The sequence below is a fragment of the Triticum dicoccoides genome, chromosome 6A, assembly GCF_002162155.2.
Source record: "Triticum dicoccoides isolate Atlit2015 ecotype Zavitan chromosome 6A, WEW_v2.0, whole genome shotgun sequence".
NCBI classification, from domain to species: domain Eukaryota; kingdom Viridiplantae; phylum Streptophyta; class Magnoliopsida; order Poales; family Poaceae; genus Triticum; species Triticum dicoccoides.
Window position 1 is genome coordinate 103,773,267 of NC_041390.1, and position 8,807 is coordinate 103,782,073.

Genomic DNA, 8,807 nt, shown 5'->3' on the forward strand with positions numbered 1-8,807 from the left:
GTTTTTATAATGTTACAGACAATTTTTTTAAACACGTGAACATTTTTATTATGTCAGAAAGAATGTTTTTCTGTGCTGTCACATTTTTTCATATACATTTTGAACATCTATTTATAAATGTTAACAGTTTTTCTTAGATGATTAACATGTTTTCATATGTATGTTTTTGATCTCTACTTCTTTTGCATAAACATCGTATGTCTTTTGTATACGCCATGAAAATTTGTTTATTCACGTTTAATTTTTTTAAATACATGATTAACATTTTTCTCATATATATGTTTTGTTCTCTCCCCTTTTTCATACATATTGTACATTTTTTGTATATATTCATATCATTTTTCTATACATATGATGATATGCACGATTAACATTTTCAGTTCTGTATGTAAAGTGATTTTATAGTAGATATATTTAGAATATTTCGAAACATAAGCAAAGGTAAAAAAAAAGGTAAAGCAAAAAACAATACAAAAATGTGAAAACAAAACGCTCAATGCCTGCGGCTCCCGCTGGGCCGGCCCATTCCGGGCGCTGCACTGTGTCTTTTCTACAAGCGAGACATAAGCAATTTCGTATAGTAGCGCCCTCTGTTTCCTGCCTCTACCGCCACGCCATCGCTCCAGGCTGCCGGCGAGTCGCCACTCCACCGCGCTCACCGGAGGTGCCTCCGGCCTCCTCCTCGCATGCCGCCACACTCGCGCCGCATCCTCGCTTACACGCTCGCCCCGTCCCATGCTCGCCCCTCCGCCGCAATGTGACGGCCTTTCGTGTGCTCAGCGCCGGTGCGCTCAGGGCGTTTGGCGAAATGCCGACCCGGATGCCGGTTCTTGGACTGCGGGTGGACTCGCGGAGCAGGCGCATTCTGAAGCGTGGGCGTATGTGCCGGGGCGGCGAGGCGGGTGGTTTCTTGGCCGCGTGTAATCCTTGGACGTGGTACTGGTACGTATGCGCTTCTGATCGCGATCCCTCTTGTCAGTGGCGGAGCTACAACAAATAAGTTGGGCGGGCCAATTTTTTTTTATGTTAAACCATATAGTTAAGTATCGAGATGATGTTGTCAAGTAAAATTTGAAGAAAGAAAGGAGATTTCTTATGCGCTAGCTGCCTAGTTCTATGCTCTTGTGCTCTTTGCCTGGGTAGCTAGCCTCTGGCAGCCGCCATGGCCACGCCTGCCTTGGCATGCATGGGATGGGTCACCATCGGCGCTGCTACACCCGGTGGCTGGTTGCCTGGCTGTTGGACCTCTCCGTCTCCAAGTGGCTTGGCTTAGTGCTGAATCGGGGCAGAAAGCTCATAGCTGGATGCAAGGCAGTGCTTGATGATGGATGCGAAGGAAACATGCACTGTTGGGTTGGTTTGCTACTCGATTAAGCTGTTACATGTACACAAGAGTATTATTTTTCTCTGGAGCTGGGCGGGCCACGGCCTGGTTTTGCCCTCAAGAAGCTCCGCCAGTGCCTCTTGTGTTCTGCTTGTGACTGCATGCCTGTTATGCGTTCTGCGTGACGTGCATTTCAAAGTACAAAAGATGGCAGTCGTGTTACATTCTCCAATTCTCATTCCATTCCATATTTCCGTTCAATGCTTGGACAATGGACCACGACCAACCAAAAATTTGACGCACAGTAATTCGGTAACTCACCTCCGGTTGATACGAAGCAAACAGTGGCAGCACACAGTCTTTGCACTTGAATGGGAAACATTCTCAATCCTTCACTTGGAAAACAACACAACCATTTCGCATTTGTATACTTTGCCCCATGCTCATCAAACTTAAGCATATAGCAGTATATAATACTGTTGTGCGTGCCGGTAGTTGCATTAGATTCTCTCGTTACACTTCATTCGGCACTTGAACGAACAAACACTTGTTGTAAAGTATACTACTCCCTCCATTCCACAATGTAGTGCTTCCTCTATCCCCGTGCTTCAACTTTGACCATAAATTTAACTATCAAGACCGATTGCGGCGGGAGCAAAAGTTATATCGGTGATTTCGTATTTGAAAGAAGTTTTTAATTATGTAACTTTTTCTCCCGCCGCAGTCAGTCTGGTTCGTTAAATTTATAGTCAAAGTTTGACCTCGGGAAGCGCGAGCGCACTATATTTTGGAACGGAGGGAGTAGTTCGGTAACTCACCTCCAGCTCTGACGGCTCCTAAAATCTGCTTATACAAAGCAAACATCTGAATGGAAACCATTTTCAATGCTTCCCTGAGAAAACAGGACAATCATTTTACATGTTTATACCTTTTCCTATGCTTGTGGCTTAAGCATATTAGTACTTAAACAAATATCGAAAGTAAGATGAATTTTACAAAACTCTTTCCTTGAAGACTTACAAAGATCAGAATGGCTGTCTTGTCAGGCTATGTACAAAACAAACTGTATGATTACCAGAAGCAGTAGTTCTAGTGGAACTAAAAAAGTTGCAACTACATTGTGCACAAAAATACAGGATTATCTATCATTTGTAGTTCACTATATGTTGGCTGATCTTTGCATCTCTGGCTCAGCGTTCATACTGGACAGGCAGGAGACTACTTCCATGATAGTTGGTCGCCTGAATTGATTATGGTCAACACACTTGCAAGCGGCTTCAAGCACCTTCAACATTTGCTCTTCATAACCTGTTCCTCGAAGTGTTGGATCCAAGACCTCAATCTGCTTTCCCTCAGACCTCATCTGTAAAACCCATGGGACAAGTTCTTTTGGTGTACAAAACACTGAAACAGGTCGCCTTCCTGTGAGCAGCTCAAGCAGGACTACTCCGAAACTGTATATATCACCTCTCAGCGTAGCAACCCATGATTGCCCATACTCGGGTGGGATGTAACCCATCGTACCTACCAGCTCCGTTGTGACATGAGTGTTGTTGGGAAGGATCAATCTGGCTAGCCCAAAGTCTGCAACATAAGCTTTAAATTCTTTGTCCAGTAGGATATTACCAGATTTGATGTCACGATGGACAATTTGAGGGTTGCAGGCATCATGGATATAAGAAAGGCCCAGGCTTGCTCCTTGTGCGATCTTGAGCCGAGTAGGCCAGTCAAGCAATGAGATAGCACCATCATCCCTGTTATGGAGCCAATCATCCAGGCTTCCGTTCTCCAAGTAGGAATATACAAGAAACCTTGAGCTTCCCTGGACGCAGTAACCCCACAGTGGTACAAGATTTTCATGTTGTGCCCTGGAGAGTGCATCAACCTCTGCACTGAACTCCCTTTCCATTAGACACATTTCACCATTGAGCTTTTTGATTGCCAGCTTGGAGCCATCAGATAGCTCTGCCTTGTAGACTAATCCATGACCTCCACATCCAATGATGTTCGCCTTATCAAAGTTGTCCGTAGCTTTCAAAATGTCAGCAATTTGATCTTGTTTTCTACTCCCTTGCCTTGTGCTATCCGCACCACAACTAATGTTTGCTCTGAACTGGAGTAGTATGAAGGTTCTTCAACATCTCCATTACTTTCCCTTCTATTTTTTCCTGTAAAACCCTTCTGCCTAATTGAGACAAGGAGACGTGCCAGCAACAAAAGAATAGCAATGCCTCCGAAGAACACGCCAAATGCAATTGCAAAAACAGCCTTCTTGTCTCGTTTTTTTCTGGAGGATGGAGATATTGAATCTTTACCGCATTTGTGAGTGAGCATAGAGCCACACAGCTTTGGATTCCCATTGAAACTAGAATTCTGAAATGTATTAAACTGGCCTCCAGATGGAATAGGTCCTTCTAGGTTATTGTTTGAAATGTTGAATTCTGAAAGGAAGTTCAGGGTGTTCAATGCAGCTGGGATAGCACCTGTGAGATTGTTGCTGGACAACTCTAGCACCTGCAAGTTCGTGAGGTTGCAAATCGATTGGGGGATCTGTCCAGATAACTTGTTGAAGCTGAAGTCAAGTACAGCAAGCAAGTTCAACTGACCAATCTGTGGGGGGATCACACCTGTGAATTTGTTGTTGCTTAGATTCAGCATTGTTGGGAAAGATGTAACCACACGGTATTGAAGTGATGGGCCAGTATAAACAGGCAGCTCAAAGACCCTTGGGTCCAAATGAGTTGTGTTGTCAGTTGATTTTAGCATTGGCATCTCCGTGAATGTTATGGGGATTTCTCCTGTAAGAGTGTTGTTTGACACATCTATATAGAAGAGACGGCTTAAGGAGTTGATCCAGTCCGGTATTGGTCCAGTGAGTTGATTGCTTCTTAAAATTAACATCTTCAGTTGTGTCAATCTTGATATCCATAAAGGTATTTTTCCAGTTAATCGGCAACCATCCATGTCCAACACCTGAAGATTCTCAAAACCACCAATTCTGTCATCCTCTGGCATGAGCTCTCCCTTGAAATTGAACGAAATAAGCAGGATGGTAAGGTTCTTGCTGCTCTTAAGGATCTGAAGCGCATTTACGATGTTTGTGAAATTGTTTTTACCAAGTGACAAGAAGGACAGGTGCTTCAGATTGCCTATTCTCGATGAGAGCTGCCCATATAATTTGTTGTTAGCTAGCCGCAGCGCAGTCAGGTTAGTGCATGAGTACATACTTTCTGGAACTGTACCGGTGAAGTTGTTGGACCAAAGATCTAAAGTTCTTAGATTGGGCAGGTTGGAGAAATTGACATTGCTAAGTTCTCCACTGAGTTTGTTGCTCTTGAGGTCAATTGTTATGAGATTTGTGCAGTTGCTCAGAGCATATGGCAGCTCCCCTGACATGTTGTTGTTGTTCAAATGGAACTCCTCCAGTCTCTTGAGTTGACCTATATAATCTGGAATCTTTCCACTGAATTGGTTCCCTCCAAGATCAAGGGTTACGAGATTTCTGAGGTTGACTATGCGCTTGTTATCAAGAACTCCATATAAACCATTGTTTGCGAAAGACAGGTATTCCAACGAGGTTGCATTGAATAGTTCATCTGGGAGTCTTCCACTGAGGTTGTTATACCCAGCCCTGAGCTCTCTTAGCTTGGAGCAATCACCAAGTCCTGGGGGTACGCTGCCACTGAATTTGTTCAAACACAGATCAAGCACCTTGAGGGATGGCAAGGTGCTACATAATTGAGTTGGTATCTGCCCAGTAAAGCTGTTATTGCTGGCATTGAGTGCGATCAGATTCTCCATTGCTTTCCATGTGGAGGATGGAAACTGTCCTGCAAATAAGTTGCTTGAGATGTTTAGTACCTGCAGAGGCCTGCCAGGGGTTGAAGATGACAGCAGCTCTTGGAGTGTCCCGTTGAGCTGGTTAAAGCTAACATCAAGTGTAGTAATGCTGCTGGACGACACCAATCCCAGCGGCAGACCACCCGACAACGAGTTGTCGGAGAGATCAAGGTACTGCAGCCCGGTTAGCTTTCCAAGGGATTGTGAGATGTGCCCCTCAAGGCCCTTCGAAGGCAGCGAGACATTGATGACCGTCCTATCTTGACTGCAGGTGATCCCTTCCCACTTGCAGCAACCCGTGCCATTCCACCATGACACAGAGAGGCCAGCATCTTGTGAGAGCTCGGCGAGGAACTGGAGAAGGGCGCCCTTCTCCTGCTCGGTGCAGCAACTGGTAGGAGTGGCCAAGCAGAACAGCAGCACAAGGGCAAGGCGAAGGGAAGGTATGCCGAGTATCTTGCTGCATGTCTTGCTGGAGAAATGGAGTGTCTGCATGGTTTTCTGGTGAAACTAGCATGTAAGCAAGAGCTTGAGCTGTGCACTGACTGGATGCATCAATGGTGGTCTAGTCATGAAAGCGTGTGATGGGGAAGGAGAGAAGCAGATTTTGCTCTCATTTTGTTTTGTCCACTTGTAGTCGTAGTCACCATGAAGAAATCAAGGTCATAAAAATTGGATTTTACACAACTGCCACCAGCTCACCAGCAGCTTCCTAGTTCACACTGGCGTTTCCCTGTTCTGCCATTGGCTGCCTGCTGTAATCTACTGACAAAGTCAATTGCCCAATTGTCCTGAATAGTCGACCGTACAAATAAAAACTGCTTTGTAGACTGTGTAGTCGTCCATGACTTTAGGATCCTTACTTAATTGTATCAATCAACATGCCTTAATTTACTAGACCTGACATCACTACTCTTACCGGCTTCACTAAACAAATCCAACTTCTTCCCACTAGCACTTGGACAGAAAAATTACTTCTTCACGTATCCTTTGCCTTTTTTTGAACAGGAGAAGGAGAAGATCTGTTTAAAGGGCAGCCTGGGTGGACGTAGCTCCCTCTTGCGCAGCGTTCGGGGAAGGGTCGGGTCCGACAACTTTGGGCCTATTGTACGTAGCCTTTTCCTACATTTCTGTAAGAGGCTGTTTCGAACAACCCGTGACCTCATGGTCACAACTCACAAGGCAACAGCTTTACCGCCGCGCCCCTTTCAGAAGATGTGTTTCTGAAAGGAAAATAAAAACAGTTGGGTAACGACTTGCAGAATATTCTGAAAGGTGCTTGCGATCGAGAGCAAGCATCGGTGTCTCAGTCCGTATGTGGACAAACCCAGGCAAGAAGAAGTGCAATCTTGTTGCTTGGTGGACAAGGTGGATAGTTGACTTGCTGGGTGATATGTCCTCTCTTCCATCCTCTTGATTTACTAACCCTTATCACGCGAGCTTCATCTGATGCTTACCTTTGCTGTTGCTTTCGATTCTCCTGCTCCACTAGCGCACTATTATATTGTGGACCATGGACTCTGACGCTTTGTGGCTATCAACTGAATTCGGAAGGGGTTCAAACTTCAGTAATCAGGGTAACGTGTGAGGGCTGGCTGGCAGGCTAGTTGATCACTTGGCTCTGATGATGGTCATGGTCTTTTTGGACCGAACCATGTATTAATCTGTACTGTTTTATCTTAAAAAATATCTGAGTTGGTAGCTGTCCGTCACCCTCATCAAGATTATGTATTGAGTTATTAACATTACCAGATGCCAACTGTTATGTGGACATAATATTGATTCAACTGTTGTATACATTGAGATAATTATTAAATTTTGCACAAAGTTATGGTCTATGATATAGACAGAAAACAAACAATTTTTGTAGCAATAGATAAGCATTTTTCTTTCTGGTACCAGTTTAATTTCAGTTCTTGATGATGATTGATGATGCTAGGTGTAATGTATCATTATTATTATGTTCTAGATGATGCACTCTATCATTGATCATTATATGTGCGGTTAACGAGTTTTCTCTACCAACTGAGAAAAAAAATAGCAAGTGCCAGAGGGGCATGGAGTTTTGGCTTCCAACTTCTCGTGAACCATTGCAAACAGTAAAAAAATATCCAGAAATATAGAAAAAAATGATTTTTTTAACAAAATGTAGTGTTCTACGTATGTGCAGAATCTCATGATCAGTGCTGTAAAATGCCCATCTAAAAAAAGTCTGTGCTAAATAGGCCATTTTAAAAGCATTTTGGAGCACCATTTTTTTCCCAGAACACCAGGAATGCCATTTCTTCACGTAAAATGCCCGAACATGCTTGTTGCCCAAATTAAGTTTTCTTTTATTATGCTTGCTATTTTTTTTCGGATTTTACTATTCATCTAGGTATACTTATGAGCTCGGGGGCATAATTGAATTTTTGGTGCCAGGCACTCGACATAATTAAGGCTTTTCAGAAACTGAAGTCTTGGCATTGCATATTTTTGTTGCCTGGTGCAGGATCTGTACCATCAGGTACAGTACCGACTGAAGAACACAACACAGGGGATCAAAGACGCAAAGTATTTGGCGTGGCGTGTCAGCCCGGGGATCAAGCGTGTGTTTCAACACGTTGATGTTTACTTTTTTACATTTTCAACACGTTTTTCTGTTGAGTTGCTTTTTGAACGCGTTGATGTAGCTAGATCATGGGCTCCCGTTAGGAGAAAGCCATCATGTGTTATTCTGCGTAGTGCCACCTCACTATTCACACTTGGCCGCTTGCACTGTGCAGACACGACAAATCACTTGACGTGCTGCTGCGGACGCGTAGTTGCTCGACGCGTCCTCTTCATCGTCCTGTGATTTGAAAACGCGTCTCGCTTTTTTATCTCCAGCTCTCCGCCAAACTACGGGACATTCTTCAGAAGTAGCGATTCAGTGTCGTGAACAGTAAAATCGTTTAAAATGGCAACAGAAATAAGAAAAAACTTCTGAACTGTTTTTGGCATCTCAGATGCTTGAATGCGTAATGTGCCTGCAAAAAAAATTGTGACTTTTTGACATTTGAGGATATCGTGACAAAGAAAAACAAAAGAATTGATTATGAAAGAAACTTTGAAAAGTACACCGTTGGACTTGATTTATTTATTTATTTTTTGCCTAGGGCTCCTCGAATGTGGAAACATCATGAAAATTACACGCTCATTGCATGCTCTGTAACCTTTCAAATTTTTAATTTGGAATGTTATACATAGGTCATCATTGCATATCATATTTTATTGCATTTCATTCCGCGATCCTCGAAATCCTAAGCAGCTCAAGGACCCTCGGAGAGAGTTGGAGATTTCCCTATTTTCATATTTGAGTTTTATCAAATATTGAAACGACAATTTTTGGTTTTAATTATTTTTCTCTCCAAAAATATTTCATATTAAAATATGAGAGGAGATAATATGACTTCTCCAAAATAAATGAAATATTGGTGGAAAAATGTTAAAATCAAATATTTGATTTTATCCGGAGTTTATTGCTATTTTATTTGAATTAGAAAAATTGACATTTTTCAAAGTTGCATTTTAGGTCCAAGAAAATATTCATCTTGTTCTAAATAATTTATTTAGATGGTGAAAATTTGTTTTGCCATTTTAGATTTTTATTTTATTTTCTAGG

General features: G+C 42.8%; 1 pseudogene; it reads right to left on the reverse strand.

Moving 5' to 3' along the window:
- LOC119315312 overlaps nucleotides 1-5,802 on the reverse strand; it is an 11,535-nt pseudogene extending 5,733 nt beyond the window's left edge.
- Between the last annotated feature and the right edge of the window lie 3,005 nt (nucleotides 5,803-8,807).